Here is a 21,070-nt window from a genome sequence, read left to right as displayed (position 1 = left end):
AATCACACTGCAAGGTCAAAACCTGTCTCATCACTATGTCCTCATTATGAGTTTTTAAAATTCAGTATTGAGTAACCTAGTTAACAACTGAAAATAACACTTAAGCACAAACAGAATTAGAAACAAGTTTGTTTACCTTCAGCCATCTTGGTGTTCCCTTTCCTTTTCAGGCTGACGTATACACTTGCCTTATTAGGGATTTAAAAGCTGATTGTTTATGATATTAAAATATTGCAAGTAATAAGAATTATTTAGCGGAAAGGAAGTCTTAAGTTTTTGCAGGAATAAGTTTGACTGGCTAAACAGTTGTATAAAATGCTGAAATCTAGGGAGGATTAATCTCTATTAAGGGTTGCTAAGATGAGAAGAATCGTTTGCCTGGAGCAGCCGGAGGAAAAGAGTGGAAGACTAAAAGAAGGAGCTGGGAAAAAACGTTCTGATGGCTATTTCATTCACTGAAAAACACAGGTACAGTTTCAATCAGAACTACTTGAGAATTCATGCAACAGTTAGGGAATAATTTTAGTTGAAAGTTTGTTACTTTTTTTTCTGTAAAAGTTACATGTTTCATTTCAAAGGTCTCCAAATGAAATGTTTTTCTCTTTAGAAAGACATTTTGTTTTGAAATTTGCCTGTAAATGCACAGAATAAAGTTCTTTTGTTTCTTTCTCAGGGAGGGAGTTTGCGTAAAGGAAAAGAAACCTTCTTTTCTATTTTGAGCTGCTTCAGATTTACTTTGAATCATTTTGGCCAGTTTGACCAGGGAAGTGAAAAGTCAGCTTGTCACACAGCTCAGCCTCTGTGAGGTCAGGAGGGGATATTGTACTTGTTACAGAATATAATTTACAAAGAATACAATAAGAATAGAAAAAGATTATAGTAGAAGTACACCATCTATTTTTGTCTCATGATGTGTAACTTGATTAAGGCTAATTTCTTCCACTAATAGTATTTTGTATCCTGGTTTACTCTGTGGCTGAACACGCACTTTTCTTACATAAAACTGTTATGTCACGTGAAATGAGCGTGCTATAATAAATACCTTATAATGAAATCTGCCAAGACTGATTGAAAAAGCAACAGTTCAAAATGAAGTTGAGAAAGTAATTCTGACCAGGATGTTCTATTTTGCTGGTTTTGACTGCTCTGATTGAAACCGTCTGTGAAGCAACAGCCTTTGCGTGATAGGCCCAGACACAAATTAATAAGACGACATTGTGTTGACCTACTAAGCAAAAAGCACAACAGCCCAATAACTACAAACAGATGCAGTTATTTTACTGCTTTGTTAAAAACTCCCCCTCTCCCCTGTTGTTGTGCAGTGGCTTCTTTTGACTGTATGTAAATTCCCCTGTGAAAACGTACACCTCCCCAGACAATCCCACCTGTGAATGATTGCATCCTTTAACCTTGAGGTTACATTTTCTCCTAGTAGTTCACCAAAAGGGGTGTTTTCTTCTGTTTTGTTTTGTTTTTAAACAGCTCAGTGGTTATACTATATAAACAAAACTGGATGCAAGGGAGCTCAATCCCAAGGACCAGAACTTTAGGGGGTATAGAGCAGTTCTCTTCCATGGGAGACCTCTGATCGCTATTATTTTCTGCATCAGAATTATGTCATACAACAAGTCAGGGTTGACACATTGGTCGTGTAACTTGAATAAAATTACCAAGATATTGTGAGGACCCTGTACTCTCAAGGAGTAAGTGAAATATACTTTTTATGTGACTAACACAAAATCTTTTATAGCATCAGAGTAGCTGTTAATCTGTTTCTAGTGTGCCTATGACAGAACAACTTAATATTGCCTTTGTCTCTGCATGAGACGTTACAAGCCTGCTGCTGGTGATATGGACACTCCAGCACTCTGGACATCACATGTTTGACAATTTATTCCACTGAATTTGAGCAATGTTTTTTTCTTTATCCCTGTGCTTTACTAAAGTTTTGTATAACACTGCCTAATCTGTTTCCTAATGATATTTACAGCAGACAGGGTATATCTCAAATGCCTTTTTCCAAGATAGCTGAACACCTGGATAGTATCAATCTTTTAATAGAAATTCATTTTTTTAACTCTTTTGGTACTAGCTGTTATTTGAAAAAAATAATTGTCAATATCAGGAGAATTAGACTAAACACATAAACAGCAGTGGGGGCTTCCAAGAACTGTTTTCATTACTTATATACTCACAGTACAGGAAACCAAATCAAATTGTTTCAGGTTTTTAAGTATTAATCTCATTGTCAAATAGCCTATTCAATTTATGACTTTTTTTTTTCAATTTCTAAATTCCAAATTCGATTGGACTAATAGTTTCCACATTGAAGGTAGTTTCACAGTATAAAAAAAGTAGGCATTTTCCTATGAAAAGAACACTAAAAAATTGAACAACAACCATCAGGCATCATGGAAACTGGAAGATGCAGTCCCTCTCCAAATGCGGAGGTCGTGCAACCACGTGCCTGTTCCACATGGGACAGTACTTGCCAAACTGGTTGGTGCTCAACAACAAGATTGAAGGCGCCAGTAAATATTAGCCTAAAACTGTCCCATTGTCTGAGTCCTGTGAGTGATAGGTGCGTGAATAGAGTGTCTCTTCTATTCTATTAAAAAACCTATATGAAGCTATAGTCAGAGGCTATGATTTGAGATACCTGCCTCCTGCAAATACATTTGGGAAGACTGTGTTGGAGACCATAGGCTTTGATGTGCTTTTAGAGATTTATGCATTCAGGGTTTCAGTTATATTCATTCATATTATGTATAGGAAAAAAGTAATGTAGAAAAAGAATTTTAAAATGTATTGTATAATTCAGTAATTTCCCAGGCTTTGATGAGATGTAGCTGATCAGTTCTAATTAAAAAAAAACAAAGCCACATTACAAGAGAGTAAATAAAGCAAGAATAAAAGTAATTCCTTTTCAATATGTTTTTAAGATGTTTTTCAGTTTGGCAGTTGCTGTAAATCCCAGAATTGTTTTCATTTCAGCAAAAAGATGATTTCAGATAATGAATAGCATGTACTATATGTTGGAATATATGTTACTACGCAAATTGAAGGTACTGTTACTACTGTTACTGCAGCAGTAGCCCAGGAGATAGAGCTACACTAACTCATCTATCACACTCATCCATTATATTGCTGGTATGCATTCAAATCCTTTCTCTGGCTTGGAAGACAGATTTTGGTCCTGGACCTCCCATATTTTAAGATACGATCTGTGTCTCTGAATTGAAAAACAACATTAGGCTCCCATGGTGAAGACATTTTACTTCTTGGATGTTATGTAAGAATTAGTTGGGCCAGAAGGAGTATGGTGGTGACTCCGTTTACAGTGGTGATGCAGAGACCCAACACTGAAATATCTTCCCAAGTGGAGCAGTGGGAGGGTTTGGAGCAGACTTTCCTGCATCTCAGATGCCCTTGTGTCTGAGTGGAGAATTAGCTCCTTTTTAAGGTAAAGCCTGATCTGGTTTAAACTGCCTAACTTGAGGAAACAGTTCATTTCTGAGAACATGTAGGCAGGTTGTGAGGTTAAATGTGTAGCCTCCTGAGGAAGATCAATCCTAGAAATGCCTTTCTTTGCATTTCTTAAATTAGCTCCTTGTTCAGTGCAGGAATTTCATGTTGTGTTCAATTCTCACCATTCCTGCTTTAACTGGCTGATGCTGTGATGCAAATCCTAAAGCCAAATTGACAACTGAACCTCACTGACAGCTTTTGAACTGTCTTTCATTTCACAGAAATTAAATTTTTGACAAGCCTCAGCAGTAAGCACAGCAGAGCTCTCAGCAGCATCTGCCTGTTCATCCAGCTCTTTCCTTTATGTCATTTGTGATTGAAAACTTTTGCAGGCTATGAGTACAGTGAAATACCAATGGTTTTCATTTATAGCTGACAAGCCTTACCTCCAGCTTTAGTAGGATTTCAGCACAGGATCATAGGATCATAGGATAATTCAAGCTGGAAGACTTAAAGTTAACTGCAAGCTTAAATTCTTTGTTGACTGTAAGCCTTTAGCATGTATATGTTGGGGTCTAAACAGTCTTCTGTGGTACCAGGTGACTCACAAACACATATTAAAAATCTCAACTTCCCACATGACCACCACATTACAGAGCAGGAAGGCAAAGTCTGGAGAATTTATGAGAGTGGCTCAGATAACACAGGAAGCCATAACTAGAATGTAGCTCCTGACTTTTAATGATATGGACTCTTGACTCTGCTTTTGTCACGGTAATATCCACCACCGTGGGAATGAGAGCATGGGTTTACTGATCACCAAACACATTTTTGATTATGTAGCACTGTTAAGAATATTTATTTCTAGTTTAGGTTAAAGAATCACAAATAAAGGGATGTTTTAAGGGTCACTTGCTTTTAATTTCTTGGGCATACATATACTTTATTAATTGGTATACACATAATTTTAATAAAAAAAATTCCAAATTAAATTCAAACAAATAAGAAGGTTCTAGCCCGTGGAAGTATGGGGAGACATTTTAGTGATGCAAAGTGTATCTATCTCTGCAGAGAGTCTGACCAACACAGCAGGACTAATGTATATTCTAAGTTAGGATGGTGGTGTGACATTTTTCATGACACAAATAAACATTATGTACGCATTATATGACAGTTGAAATATGGTGCTTCCAGCAGTCCAGTATTTCTACTTCTGGCAATAAGTTGACATTAACCAAGAAAGGAAAATACATCTTCCTGTAACTCCCAGGCTCTCTTATCTAAATTTTAATTTGGCCTGCATCCAGGACTTAGTTTATGACCTCTGATGAGCTCACACTACAAAGTAGAAAAGACACTATGTGTATTTCATACACGTAGTCTTACCCATTTCCCTTCAATTATATTATTTCGCACTGTTTCTGTAACTTTCCATGCTTGTATTAACATTGCACAATTTATTGGCAATGTAGTTTAATTACTTGTTTTTATTAACAATTAACTGATATTGGAAACCCATGCTCAGGGGACACTTATAAATGGAAATTTTAGTTTTAATAACTACGAAAAAATAACAGTGTGTAAGTTAAACTCTTTTTATGTGGCATATTTTGTAGGGAGTTTTCCTTTCACGTCTCATCAACTACTAGTCAAAAAGTATTTTATAACATTAATAAAATGTAAGTGGAGAATATCTGATGACAGGAATATTATTTTCCTAAACCATTAGCTAAACTTAGTGTTTTAATATCATCATCTATGGTGGGTACATTAAGATACCTTACAACTTTTTCATTTGCATACCAGACTTTATTTTTTCTATTCCCTCTTATTATTAAAATAAGAATCTGGTTTCATTTAATCCAAAGCAGTATGTTTTTTAAATTACCTGAGAGAGCTATTAATCCACAGTAGTAGAATTTATCTGAATTAGCTGGGAGACCTACTCTAAATCAGCATTTTTCAACAGTGAGGTGGTAACTTCTCTGGGGAGAATTAAGTCTTGTAATAGAGACTCAGGAAGGACCTAGGAAAATGGAAAAAAAAAAAAAAAAGAGTTTTTCTTTCTTATTAGGTCTTTTTCTTCTGGGACCTACTAAAGGCTGAACTATTTATTGAATATCCTGTAAGCATTTTAGTTTCTGCATCCCAAGTGCAAACGAACAGCTGGCTAGCTGCTGTGCACTTCCTGGGGTGAGTGAACAGCAGACTTGGTCAGTGGGGGAATTGCTCTTCCAGTTCTCAACTGTGATGGCCATCTCCTCTACTCTGCCTGGTGGAGGGAGATCTAGAGATGAGAACAGGACTGTACAAAGGCCTGGGAACTGGCAGGGGCTTTGGGCTTTTGGTAGTGTGTTGAAGACATCAGTCCTGTGCTGTGATCAGTGAAGCTGATCACACAACCACTGTGGCACAATGAGTCTTATTCACTGCACTGGAGATTGGGATCATTTTCATTCTACATCCTCTCCATCTGCTGGCATAGATAAGAACTGTAAAGATGGTTCAAAGTATTAGCAGACACCACTTCAATACCTTTGCAGTTCCTGCCTGTCTCCTCTCTGTCATACAATCTAGCATTGTAGGGTAGGGTAGGGTCTTTTGTCTCACTGCTGTGAAAGTGGAAAATTCTTCGGACATGGCCAACACATACCATTTGCCTGTCAACTTACCAATAACCTTAAGATCCATTTGTGTGTAAATCCATGTTATTTCTTCTAATGGTGAAGTTGGGCACATACCCATTTGCATTTCTTATATATTGTGCTACAAATATACTGGGCTTTTGTAGGTCCCTCACAGGCTTCCCTAAATAAATAGAGCCTGGTTTTTGGTTGGAAACTTGGATGACTTGCAAGAAACTTTTCTGACTCATAAGGCCTGGATTATCTCTGATCCATAGATACTGGTTTTGTATCTATTCTGCAAGCCCCTCTGCATCTTCCATGTCACTGCCCATGAAAAAAACCCCAAATCTCTGGGTACATATATTTCCCTGAATGTTTGCTTAGATAAATTATTTTCCTAATTTATGCAGTATGAGGAATTTTTATAGGCCCTTTATCAGTTGATACTACTGCCACAAATTTGAAAAGGAGTCATCTGCCCATGGTAGTGTCTAAGAAATAAATGTATTTTATGCTGAAAATCCTTCTTTTTTTAATGGCTTCTGGGTTATTCACTGGGACATCAGAGGCTATTTTACCCTGTGGGCAAACAGTGAAAGTAAAGGGTCCTTGCCCTTGACATTCCCAAGCTAGAGGCAAACAAGGACAAAAGTACTCATTTAAGCACTGGTAGTGGCATGCTTAACAATGGAAGGGGAAAAATGGTTGCATCAATGTAATTAAAATAGATTAAACAGACATGGAATTTATTAGTCATGGAAAAATCCCAGCTTCCAGCTCTTGAAAAGACAGTTTCTGGAAGGCTATTTTTGTGATACGATTGACTTTAAAATGGAATCCACAATGCTTTGAGAATTATCTGGAGGAAAGACCAGCAAATGCATTCAAACTATCATAGACCAGCGTTAGGAATAGGGACAATTTGTAAATAACACTTCCAACATTTTCTAAAATGCTCCACTTCTTGGAAGCTACTGTGGTTGCCTTCCCTTTCGCAGGCTAAGAAAAAAGGCAGTGCCCAGCTTTCTGTTGCATCTGGCATGGGAGTAGCAGGGACATGCAGAGAGGTCGGGTAAGGTGTAGAGGAAGAAAATGGAATAGGCCAGATGAGACTAGAAAAGTAGCAAGAAATCAAAAATTGCAAGTACAGCTGATCAAGTCAAGCACAGATCTACCCCAATACCTACAAGGTGATGCGTGTTTGGTGACCATGCAGCTTCCTCTCTCCCTGCCATATAGTCAGAGTTGCGTCTGCTGCTACCTGAGCTCTTAAGCCAGGTTGCTCCCTCCAAGTCAGCTCCTCCATCTATCATATCACCTGTTTATTTGGGACTTTGGGAAGCAGTGGAAGATTTTATCTTAATGAATTTTTCCACTGGGAAATGGTTTCCTCTTTTATGGCTGCAAGTGTATTCAAATAGTAACAATAAAAATGCTTGTGCATGAAGAGCTTGACTTTTCTCTGATTAGAGGGTCTCATGCTCATCAGAGCCTTGAGAAATTTTATAACCTGCTGTATGTGTGGTGCTTCCTAAACAGAGTTTATGTTCATTGATTACATGATGCAAGGAAACAGATGTGTTTTATAAACAGTTTTAACACTTTTGAAGGGAGCAAAATTCTTTGAACAACACAATGAAAATATCAGCCATTACAAGTTCAAGCCAATGCACTAAATTAATATCATATTGTTCTCTGTGTGAAAAATAAGAAGCCTGATTCTGAAGAGACTTATTTAAATATTTCACTAGTGTAACTCTCTTGACATTAAGAGAATTGTATGAGATTCATATGTGAGCAAAATATGCTCAAAGTTGAATGATATTTTTACTTTTGTGATGAGAAAGACTGGGGGAGACAAAAACCTTTATGAAGGTGATACATTTTTTAGGCATCTTAGGACAAGCAGGAAAATTTAAAAGCAGAGATGTTTACTATAATGTTTCCAATCTTAAGTTGCAGGGTCCTACCAAAAGGCTTTGAAACTGTCAGCATGGCCCCTTATAAGTTTATTACTTGCCTATGAACTGGCATGTGTTTTACATTTGTTAGAGGAAGTTTTCTAATGTACACTTTCAGTGTTTCTCTACTGTAAACAACTCTTAAATACAGAAAGTTGTACTGTGAGCCAAGCTGGACTTTTACTGGTCACCAGGGTCAACTGCAGAACCAAGTCTGACCTTCAATCTCTGACTCCAATTAGTCACAGAACTAATTTATTTTTCATTTTCCAGGCCATTTGTCTTCTTGGAAACCACAGTGACTTATATGATTCCAAGAGTTACACTTGGAAAAAATTATTGTAGTGTGTTCGTCTGTATTTAGTTTTAACACGTGTTCATACCAGTGATTTATACATTACAAAAGGTGCTAGTTTATTTGAATTAGAAGGCTTGGTGGCTCTGTTAGTTTTTGTGTCTGGAATATGTTCTTTTCAGGATGAATGTGGTTTGATTTTGATCTTTTTATGGTTTCCTAAGCATAGGTACATAGATATACTGGAACACATGTCAGGTTGTCATGTTTTAGCTATTTGGTCAAATTTTCTACTGCTCTATATTGTGAACAACACTGCAGGAATTTTTCAAGAATGCAGTTTCTATGAATTTGCACTAAAGTTAAATGTGGCTGGCTGTTCAGTGAAAGAAGTTTTCTTTGTGCCTATTGGAGTTACAATAGCCGTATGATTTCCAGAATTTAGCAAATCATAGGCTGTGGTATACCAGCACTATTTTTTCACCACTGAAGAAGAATTAACATTTCCTTTGTGGTGCAGTACTATGTACACATAATTATCATGAACTATAACTAGAATTATGCACATTGCTCATCATGAAGTAGGGTAAATAATAATCTCTAAATCTCTTTCTCACTTCTTATATGCTAGATGATATAGATGATATATACATGCATACATGAAAGGCAAAAGTTAAAGTTAGCTGTGGAAGTTTAGACAATGATAACTAAGAAGAATAAAATCTTCAGAAAGAGATAGTTGCTAGAGTATGCTCAGTAACACTTAAAATTTCAGGATGTTCCAGGGACTGGCACCTTGCATCCATACTGTATCTTATAGGTACCTTGCACTCAGCCAGAGGCCCAAGCAGGTGTATTTCTTTCCTGTCCTGGATTGCACAGGACAGAAACCCTGACACACAGATCAGGGTGAACCACAGCATCTTCCTGTAGTCTAGACATAGCCTCACTCTTCTTCAGCTGAAACAGCTGTGTCACTACAGCCTGGTCTTAGGTTAAGCTACTGGCTATATTGTAGCATGAAAGGACTATTTTGGGAATCATCCCTTTCTGTGAAAACACTTTGTCCTTGAGACCTTCCCACACCTACGATGTCCTGGCCTTTTTGAAGGTCAGATTTGCAAATGCACAATTTCACCATTCCTAATTCCAAATCCATTGCCCTGATATGAAAGCACATGCACTAACACACTGAAATGTGTTTCTATCTATGAAAAAAATATGATTTGAAAAAACATCTTCTTGAATGGTAACAATTTATATATTAATTCTATTTGTGTCAAGCTATTTAAAGTTTGGGTTTTTTGTTTTCTAGTGCTAATCTTGGAACACAATGTCCAGGGAGACAGACAACGGAAGAATTTTGAGGTTGATTTCTAAAAGCCTCCCAATGTCTCTGTTGGTAGCAGCTGTGGGATTTTTTGGAAGCTGTATGGAATGCACTTTTTACAGTTTTCCAGTGAAACATCCAGTATGGGCATTTGCAGAGCCTTTACATTCTGTCTAGATTAGCAGCCAAATCTTCTCCCACTTTGACATTTTTAAGCTCACTAGAGCTTCAGCTGGTAGATGCAGATGACATATTGCATCATATCACTTTAAGTGACTTTAGCAATCATTGTATGAAAAACACAGTTCTGCTTATGTTTTCTTGAGAAAAAGGAAAGAAAAAAAAAAGGTTATTTGTACACAGTAGCAAGTCAGCGGGAAGATGAGACCTTGGAGTTTTTCAGATGAGCAGTGGAAACAGGCTAATTATAAGCTGTCAGTGGAAAAGTAGCTTATATGATTTAATGCTTTAGATATTCTGCAGAAAGCAGCAGCTCAGAATCTCACTAGTGATCTAGCTGCTTTAAAGACACCCTTGAGACTTATTTCCCATTGTGCAGACACTGTGGTAGTCTGCTGTAAAGATGTCTTTGAGGATCCTTTTGCAAGTCCTGTTGCAAGAGGCATGCTAGGATGGAGCTGAGACCCAGGACCCTGCTGTGGTATGACTTCACTTTACAGCACTGGAGAGTCTGGGAGACCCTGAGGCCAATAGGGAAATGCAGGTGCCTGATAAACTTGTCTTGAGGTGTGAGTAAAAGGTAATGTCTCCAAGGTCTTTAGTCAGAGTAGGTCTGGAGGAGCTTGCTCATCTCACTTCCATCTTCGGAAGCTTTGCTATAGGTCTACCTGTGCAATGTATATGCATATAACACATATCCATCTACATCCATACATCTTAGTTTACTGGACTTAAAAAATAAACTAGCAAACCTAAAGCTAATATGTGAAGCCTACTGGAAGTCTAAATAAGCAGGAAAATGTGTGAGTGGATGTTATAGAAAACAAAACATCATAGAACATTTTCAGAGATAATGAGAAGAAAAAATAATGAGGCATTGTTAGTCTCATTGACTTCAAGACACAATTTGGGAAGAAAAAGCTCATGGATGGCTCAGTATGCTTAAAATTCCGGGTTCATTGTACTAGAAAATCGGTAATTTATGCAAAAATCAGTGTGAGAAAATGAAATGTCATATGGGTTTCCTTTTCAAAGTAGAGCCACACCTAAGAATTGCATTAAGGACTACAGACTTCAGATGAAAGGTTTGGAAAATTCTTTTTTTCTGTTATACGGCATAGAAATTTCTGGAAAACAACTTCTGGATAATGAGAATAAGATCATTGTCAATGCTTTTTCCTGAATTATAATCCTAAAAATCTAATTAAAAAGTTTTGTTATTTCTGCCTTTAGGTCTGTATTTGTGGAAGAGATAATCAAAGCATCACATTCCTTATTTCTAATGCCTTTGACATATGCCTTTCACTCCATAAATGCCTGGATCCATAAGTTAAGCTTCACCATCCAAGGTGTGGAGCCTGCTTTCTTTGCTTTAAGTTTCATCCAGAACTGTTTGTTTGTTTGTTTGCCTTTTCCATTCTTGCTATCATTATTAGCACTCTTTGTGAGGTCACTGGCATCCAGAATATAGAGAGGAGAAAACTCTGGCTGATTCCTAAAGATGCTTTGCCATGAATATAAAAGGACATGAAGAGATTCTTCATGTTTCAGATAGTAGGGACTCATTCATTTTATGCTAGATTGCTGAATATTTCAAGTCATTTCCCATACAGTTATGGTCAGTCAATCAATGTAAAAGAAGAATAAAATAGAATAAGCAATAAAGGGACCATAAAGAAAAGTGCAAATCAAATTGCAGAACAAGGAGAAAAAAAAAAACCAAACCAAACAACAGGAGAAAAATAAAAAACAATCCAAAGAAGAAGAAGAAGAAGAAAAGAATCAGAAGTGTTGGGGCGAGGTGGGATGTTCAGAACAAGAAATATGTGAAGAGAGAGAACCATTATGTACAGAATTTGGAAATGCATACTAGGCAGACATACAGCTTTGGCTTAACAGCAAGAGAGCCTGAGGCCTGACTCAGTGTTGGATTCATATACCTCCCATATTGCTCAAAACTCAGACTCTGAATTTACTAGCTCAATCTGCATTTAATATTTAAGTTATCAAAACTGCAACAATGAATCCTCTTATTCTCAAACCAGACACAGGGCTGTGGCACAGCTCTGTTCCCACTTAGCAAAGCAGTGCAGTCATGGGCCTAGTTTCAATCCACATTGGGATGAGATCAAGTCACTAAGTTTGGAATGATATTTTAGCTCATCTGTTCCTTGGTTCTTGATCATTTATATCCAGGGTTTTAGTTTGTGTTCTGCCACCTTTTTTCTGTCCATTGCCCCTCTGATTATTGCTATTAAGTCTGGGGACTGGGCTGGGTTGATTTTGCGTTGGGTTGTATCCATACTGACTTCCATTGTTGGCAAATCTTTAATCATTTCTCTCCCCAAACAGATGGAAATATTTGTTTACTACAGTCTTATGACAGGAATCTTACAGAAAACAAATTAATTTTACTTTAGAGTGAAAGCATCACAAAAAGTAGGAAGAAAAATAGACATCAATAAATTAAAAACCTTCACATTACTTCCAAATAATGGTGTTGTATTAAAACTCCACAGGGGAGTGGACTGCTTGTAACAGTGGGGTTTTTCCACCTTGAAAAGAAATATACCTTTTTCCACAGTTTCCAGTCATAAGTTCATTTTTTCCATCTCTTATGGTTGATTTTCTCATTCCTGTGCACCAAAATGAGGATCTCAGTTTGAAGGAGGCTTCAAAACTTACTTTAAAACCTATTTTGCAATACTTTATTGGACTGATCATCAGCCACAGAAAAAGTGCATCAGCAGCTAAACCTTATTGCTTATTCTATGGTGCAGGAAGGGCTGTGATTAAAGCTGTTCATGTTATAAAATGGTGCACTTACAATTGAAGGAAATAATTTTGCTCAGATTCAGTAGAGATGCTAACTTAGTTCTTCTCTGTAATGTACATTAATTTCTCCAAGCTGCTGGAGCAGTTCTGAATAGCAGACCTAAGGTATATCCCTGTAGATAGTAACTGAGCTAGGGAGAAATATGTAGCAGAAAAATTCCTCTGAGACATATACGTGTTGTCAAACTGGATTTGTTACTTAGAGGGTAAGCTACCAGTTATTCTGTTTTCTGTTCACACACAGGGCTGTTGTTTTCTGAGCAAAGAAGTCTTTATTTGCATTTGCCATTAGTCTCTGAAATAAAACAATTCCAGTACTTACTACTGTTGCTGCTGTTGGCAAGAAAACTACTTTTACAAGCCATACAAGTAAGTATAATAGTAATATCTTCCTGAGGCTTGCTGTTCAACACACCTTTACCTTATTTAACACTGGGGCAATGCCAGTTGGGACCACCCATTCTTGGAAATATAAAGGACCAGCACAAATTGGAAAAATGTTGACTGTTGAATCATCATGTGGAATATCCAGTTCCAGCTCCTCAGGGCAACACTTACAGCAACCCACACGGGATGCCGGGTTGCAGAGAGAAGCTCTGAGCCTGTCTGTGGCCCTGATTCAGGAAAACATTTTTATTCAGAAATGGTGCTTAAGTGTGTTCTAATAGTTAGCATGTGTTTTAAAGCCTTTTGACTTCAGTGGCTTTTAGACACACTCATAAGATCTTGTGGGCTAAGGTCTAAGCCAAGTAGACCTAAGTAGACACCACCTTTCCCTGAAAAATTTTATGAAGCTTATGTGACCCTTTGCCAGCCTTTCCCAGCTGCTTATTTTACGTTACTTTGTCTTACTGACACTTCTGCAGTGACATAAAAGTTACCACTGTGTGTTCAATTATGCAAATATAAAAGTGTTACAATTGATTTATATGCTGTAGGAAGACAAATAAGGTTACCGAAGTAAAAGGAACCCTATTAGCAGGATATCAATACAGCCTTTGCTTAAAATAATCCCATTCGTCTGGAAAGCTATCTCATGACAAAATGTGTGTGTAGACCAACAAGGCCTTGGTTTCAAGCAGAAATTATGAGGTCACTTAATTGGATTCATAGACTTTTCACTCCTGCTGGGAATTTAATAGAAAGCACCCTTCTCTGGTTTAGCTTTCTGGTATTTTTAATAGGTTCCAGCTCTAGAATAATTAGCAGCTCTCATATTACTTAATATGTTATCAGGATATGAAGCTACTGACAATTCTGACAATGTATATTAGCGAATCTAGCATTCAGGTATTTAAGTTTGGTCTGTTAGATGTATTATATGGATAAAACATATGTATATTTATAACATATACAACAAAGTATATGGGCAGCAAGAAATCAGTGGATTATGTGCCAGTGCCACATTTAATAACCAAGGCTATTTGGAGGCAATTTATTGTTTACATAAAGTAATCCAAAGAAGATAAGAGTGATGCTCGTTCCTGTGCAGAAAAGCAACCACTGTCTCACTAAGTGACATAGAATCTTAGTCAGCAAAGTTGCATTAACTTTTGGAAGAGGTTTCATAGTATGTCAAGCTCTTTTCATAGCAGTGTTTAAAAACAGAATTTAGTGGGGTTCTGATTTTCCTTGTGGATATAAATTTCTTCTATGACATGACTATGTCTGTGCTGGCTGTAAGATTTGTGAAATTAAAAGTCTGGGATTTCTCTAAATACTTCTTGATCTAGCTAAATGACTATTATACACAAAACAGCAGCACAGTGATATATTCTAGTAAGCCCTCCCAGACTTGGCAATAACCGGGAAGCCTACCAAAACACCCATGCAGCACTTTTCCAGTGAAAGTCAATGAGACAAAGCACTCAGCAAGGTCTGGAAAAGTCCTGGACATTTACATGAAGTTTACCTACTTCAGACTTACACCTGCTAAAACTAACACATTTTGAAAGGACTCAGTGTCATGTTTTGATGCATAAACCATTGTCAAAGATTAGGATTCAAGATGAAAGCTAACGTGACAGATGATTATCCAACACCTGCCTATGCTGAAATTCTTACACCTTTTTTTGATATTTACATCTGATATTTACAACTGTTACAGATAAGGTATTGACCTCTAAGTCTGAATGGCAGAACAACTGAATAGCAGATGTTTGGATTGCTTTGAGATAGTTTATAACGATTTTCAAAAGTATTTCCCATGCTAAGAGGTATGAATATATGTGAGTGTATAGGCAGAGAAAAGAATGTGTTTCTTGGCTAATCTGTTGATTTTTGAGATTGTTCTAACACCCTTTATTCGGGGTATTTATTATGGATAATGGGTCTTTGTATTTGACTAACTGACATAATGCCATAAAGAATAACATTTGGCATGGAAACATGCCACAAAGCTTGGTTTTGATTATGATGGAAAAATATATATTCTGCAAGTGAGTAGGGCTTCCTTTTGCATTTTCTTCTTCGAGCAACTGTACAGTTTTATCTGTCTATGTGACTAAAATATATGTACCCTTGACTTCTTTATGAAAAACAATTAGAAGGAGTGAAAAGACAGTAAAACAAATATAGAAAAACATCGAGCCACCCAAGCCACTAAATCACATTGAATTCCAAACTGTGATGTTTAAAAATAGAGTCATTTAAACATACAGTCTTCTTCCTGAAGGGGACATGATCTTCACATATGTGATAAACACTACTGGGATCACTCCGAGAGGAAAGGAACCCTATGTTCTTGCTGATATTTTTCATGTTTCTCTGACTAAAGAGACCACAGCGTTGGGTAGAAATACCATCTAGCTAGAAAGCTCCAGGTGGAAGAGGTACTAATGCTGTGGATGGATGGAAACCTTGGGGAATAGATTGCAGTTTGTATAATTTTGTAAGTCAGTTTATGTCAGTGGCAAAGACTCAAGAACATATATGCTTTATGTATCACATCTAAAGGACACATTGCAGATTTTGCTTATCTCTCCTTCTATCAGTTCTGCAACTCTTATTTTGTCCATGAATGAAAGGGTCCTTTGTCAAAGAATAAAAGGCAGCAGGAGACAATGAGGTATTTTATTATTCTCTCAGCACCTTAGCTCTCTCCCTGTATTTCCAAGGGAACAATTCATGTGGAACAAACATGTGCAAAGAACACAAGATCCACATAAAAGGGCACCAAGCATCCTGTTTGTGAATAGTTGTCATGTAGTTGCAGCCAGCTGCCATCATGTAATGATGATTTATGCTTTGGCTACCATTTGCTTGGCTTACTTGTGAGTGGCTCTTAATCCTGCCTAGATGGAATGATTGGACTGCTTTCAAAAAACATGGCACTTGCAATGGAGCAGTTGTTAATGCTCTTCCTAATCTGTCCATCCGCGGAAGAGCTCTCATCAATTGGGTTCTAACACTGATGAACAAAACTCACAGATAGCATAGGCAGCAGGAGGCAGCTCCAAGGTGCATATTTGGGCTGAGGGAGCAGCAGATATGCCAGGTAGTCAGACTGACTTCTCTGTTGTGCTTACAGCAGCTTTGATTAAGAAAGAATTTGAGAAAGATGCTTTATTTTGCCAAAGAGTATAATAGAAATGACAGAGAAAAAGGAAAATTCTGGTGAAGAGGATGTGTCATTGGTAATCATCGAGGCTGAGGACCAATGAAATTCTAACTGCTTGCGTGAGGCCTCTGCTTAAATGGCCAAAAATAGTTACATGTAATTACCAAGTTTTCAGCTGAATAATTTGGCAGGGTTATGAAACATGTGCAGAGGCTTTCCATCGCCTCATGTGGTCTTTGTGCTTGTGAAGGGTGAGAAACACTTAAACTGAAACAGTCCTGATGTACGCGTTCTTTGCTGGACCAGCATTTTTAACTTAGTTTCCAAAGATCAATTACTTTTGAGTTGGGAAGTTTTGCTAATTAATTCCTAGCCAACATGGCTTCTCAGCTTACAAAAGCAAGCAAACAAAACAGGGACAACAAAAACCTTCCTAAGGGGAGTGTTACAAATTAAAAAAAAAAAAACAACAAACCAACAACCCTTTAAAATGTCTTATAAAGTTCAAGTGCTGTTTCTGTGAGTAAAAGGCCTTGGGAAAGACACATTCTATCCATGCAGCAGAGCAACAGTGTATGTCTACTACTGAACTCTCTGTGACCCATACAAAAACTACCTAGAATACAGTACCAGCAATCTGACCTAAAAATAACAACTACAGTATGTATAATACATTTTAACTGTGATCTGAAAATGCATGGAGAAAAAGGACCGATGCTCCTTTTTATTTTATTTTTTTAGCATGGATAATATAAGAATTCCTTAGAGTTGAAAATCACGATTTTAAAGGCTTCAAGATGTCTCAGTAGATTTTTCTTCCTGGACGTAAGCCAAACAACATGAGTGATTCTGGTTTTTAAGTGTATATAACCTCCACTTCCTCAGGCTTTTTAATTCCCCCCTTTCCCATCATTTTAAAATAAAAAGTGCAAAATCTTCCTCTCCCTTCTGTCCCAAAAATAATTATAAAAAACACAGTTCCAAATATCCCAGCTCAGTTTCCTATTAAATTTAAATGGAAAGTTATAAAAAAATCAATATAGCATCATTATTTTCAGACAAGATTCTAGGCTGAATGTAGCAAATTTGTAGAATTTCTTGTGCACGTGTGTATCTTTGGTAAACAATTTCAGTGGGTAAAAGTGTCTGCTGTATAGGTAATTAAGATGTTCTTTCAATTCTCTTTCCATAAACAATTGACTGAGCACATAAAGGGGAACCTCTAAGTCACCACTTCTTGGGCTAGGACTTTGAGCCTCATTCTGTGTTAAGCAAAACCTGGAAAGGGCCAGTTCAGTTTGCTGTTTAGGAGGACATTCCATGAAAAAATTCATTCACATAAATTTTTGTGAATAAGAATCACTGAGAGACTGAGGAATTACTGAAAGACTACTTTTAAGTTTCCTTTTTTTCCATATGGCAAATCCCCAAGTATGAAGTCTAATTAAGCCCCTGCAGAAAAAAACATTTATGATTTTCTCAGTTGAGAATATGCAAGAATTTTTAATGATTTAGGGAAGATTTTTTTTTTTTTTTCCAGTCGCAAGTGAAATTATTTCTTTGAGGAAGTGAGAAAACTGGTGTCATTTGCAGTGATTTTGAAGCCAGCTACCTTCATCAGCATCTACTTAACTACAGGGAATTTTTTAAAAAAGTAGAACAAAATATGCAAGCACTGCAGTACTTTGGAAATGGCTTATACAAAACAACTTAGATTCGTCACTCAAGATTCTCTCCTGAGTTCTACCTTGCAATATGCAAGAAATAGTGAAGCATCATGAGAAATCAAGGTAGATACCACATATAATATTTACTTACTAGACTAATTTAGTATAGTCATAATTCTTTTATATCGCAACAATAAACTGGAGAAAGAATAAGATATCTGTGTTAATAAGCTTGCAGTTAGATACATTAAAAAAACTGCTCACAGGAAGGATGAAATAAAAACTGCAAACAACAATAGAGTGAAAACTCAGTATTAAAAGCTAAGCAAAATTAGTGTATGTACAGGAGTGGCATGATAGAATCAGACACAGATATGTCTGATTTACTCTTCTTTTTTTTAAAATTTATAAAAAAATTGTTGAAAATAGTTTTTGGTACTGTGCTCAATTGTTGCAAATCCAAAGACCACTATGAAAAGCTTAAAATGCTGAGTTACAGCTCTCATTCCCTTTTCCAGATGAAACCCAGAACAATTATTTTTCTACTTTTTCTTTTCTTTTTAAAAAGTTCTTTCTATTCCCCCCATCTCAGTTTTGTATACATTTAAGTAGAAAGTTACAGAATTATTTTAATATAGTATCATTGTTTTCTGGTCAATTTCTAGACTAACTGTATCAAATAACACATAATTTGAAACTCTTTTATTTATACTTTAAAAATGTTAAAAATTTTGAGCAACACTCTATATAACCTCTTTATAGTCTTCAACTGTGTTAAGATTTTGAAGTAAAGACAGGAGGAATAGAAGGTAATTGTTAGAGAATAAAACATTTTATTGAAGTAAGTGGCAGAACTCATGATGACTTCAGTTGTACTGGAGCTAATGTATAAATCATTGCTTGTTTTTTAGACAGCTGAAGAGAAAAAGTCATTTCCGATCATACGAAATAAATTACACTTTTCAGCAAGCCAAAGATATACAGGTGTATTTTCAAATTTTTAAAAAAAAACCACAAATATCAATGCATCATTAATTCAGATAATACAATAAATGCATAAATTGAAATATGTCACCTATTTTAGTTGTTTTTTTTTTTTAATGGAGGATGGAGATTAACCAAAGTACCCAAGAAAATCAGCATACAGTTAACAGGATTTTGATTCTTCTTCCTTTTTGTTCGATAACAGATATTTCAAGACTCTTTTTTCCTAGAACTCCATGTTCAAAAGCTTCCTCCCCGCCCCGTGTTTTTAGTTGTTTCTTTGATTTCTGAACAAAGAGTTGTTTGAATTTCCTGATGGCTTGGTGGTAGGATGTTCCAGGGTTTTATAAGGCTGGTTTGTTTTCTTGGGACATAACAAGCCCTTTCAGGCTTGCAATCATGAACAGCTTGAATGGCCAAAAGGCAATTAATTACCTCAAGATGAGAAGGTCTTTTTCACTAGCATTTGAAAATTTAGCAAATAGAGCTAATTAACTTTCATCTTCCTGTCAATCCACTTGAACCTAGGCACTAATTTAGGCTTTTAAAATCAATAATTGTTCTTGTTGATCGCTTCTGACTAGACATAGAAGAGGAGTAAATTTGTCCTGGGAGTAATTACTCTTATGATCACTAGATTCAGAGTCATTCACTTGCATTCAGTAGGTACTTACTCTTGGTGTAGTCCTGGGGAAATCAGGGCCTGCTAAAGGCTGGCACTGCTCAAAGTGAGCAAGTGTGATAGAATATGTGGCTGGATGATCTGGAGGTGTGGAGCTCATGGGACTTTATGTAAAAGTTCCCCAAGTGCATCTCCCTTGCTTTGAGTAAAAGACTTATGACATTCTGGCACAGAGGATTAGTAGCAGATACCTGTATGGGAGATACTTAAGAGTGGATCTAAAAATAAGAGAAATAATATAAACAACTGGCTTTTACAAAAAGGCATTTTTCATTTTAAGGATGGTTGTGTTGTACCAATCCTGAATTAGAGGGTGAAATTAATGGAAGATAAATATATTTTAATGTGAAAAAATTGGTGCCAAAATTACCTAAGTTGAGAAATGAGACTGCTCAATGCTGATAATTTTTTAGACTAAAATATACATTCATCATTACATTGCTGAGATCAGTAAGGTTCTTCTTCACCTCATTTCCATGTGTTACACTTGCTGTAACATGCCTAAAATAAAGGCCTGATTCTGCAAGCTGGAGAAAATCCTACTGTGAAGTAAGGATTGCCATCTAGTATGTGACGTTGCGTGGGGGACAAAGACCCCTAGTTTTCCTACTGAGCTTTGCCTTTGATCAGTTAAACATCCTTGGCTGAAGTCCTTTAGCCCTTCAAATCACTATTTCTCTTCCCGCACTTTGCTAATATGTTCAGTTCCTTCTTAGGTGTTTAAACTGCTAATAGGACAATGAGGTGTATGAGGCATGGGGATTCACCATGTCTTACATAGTTTAAGCACAAATGTATGGAGCCTTGTAACAGCAGCAACAATATTAGTGAATATAATGAGCACTATTCATTACATTTGTTAGTATATAAAACAAACTGGACAATCCAGTCCTTCAAATAGTTATGTTCAGTGCAGCGAGAATACTTACACATGGGAGTTTGCAGGATTATAGTTCAAGTCTGTAGAGCCAGTAAGTCTGATTGCAAGATAGAAAACAAACATGCAGCCAGGATCCCCTATCCACATTGCCTATGCACTAAGTTACATAAAAGGTTTTCAACAATTATTTGTGTTAGAGATGGCTTTTAATATGCATTGTTCTCCTTTTAGTGTTTAAGTGCTTCAGATATCCCTTGGACAAGTGCAGATAATTAATTAAAGCAAAGAATTACCACAGTCTCATGAAAGCACACTTGTCAGGCAATCTTTACCATTATTTTAATGTCCATTGTTTCACAGATTGTTTATGTTAATCTTCTCCTGCCCTTTTTACTGTCCCAGGCAATTTTGTGGCAGAATTGAAAGTGGAGGAGGCTGAGACAGACAGCATGAGGCATGACAGCCGCCCGAGCTCTCCTAGCCTATGTATGGTTTTATGTGCTTCTAATTATCAATGTGTGGGAGTTTTGTCAAAAAAGCTGGGCGTGTGGTTCCTTTTGTTCTTCTGTGTCTGTTGTGGTTTATATTTTAAATGGGATACA

General features: G+C 36.8%; 1 long non-coding RNA gene across 1 annotated transcript in view; it reads left to right on the top strand.

Moving 5' to 3' along the window:
* Window positions 1–346: 346 nt before the first annotated feature.
* The window catches only part of LOC115337247, an 83,707-nt gene continuing 62,983 nt past the window's right edge, over window positions 347–21,070 (top strand). The window contains exon 1 of the long non-coding RNA XR_003922059.2: window positions 347–468. This is a non-coding gene — a long non-coding RNA (uncharacterized LOC115337247). The remainder of the gene's footprint in view (window positions 469–21,070) is intronic.

This window comes from Aquila chrysaetos, chromosome Z (assembly GCF_900496995.4).
Source record: "Aquila chrysaetos chrysaetos chromosome Z, bAquChr1.4, whole genome shotgun sequence".
NCBI classification, from domain to species: Eukaryota; Metazoa; Chordata; class Aves; order Accipitriformes; family Accipitridae; genus Aquila; species Aquila chrysaetos.
This window is presented reverse-complemented; position numbering and strand designations above follow the sequence as displayed.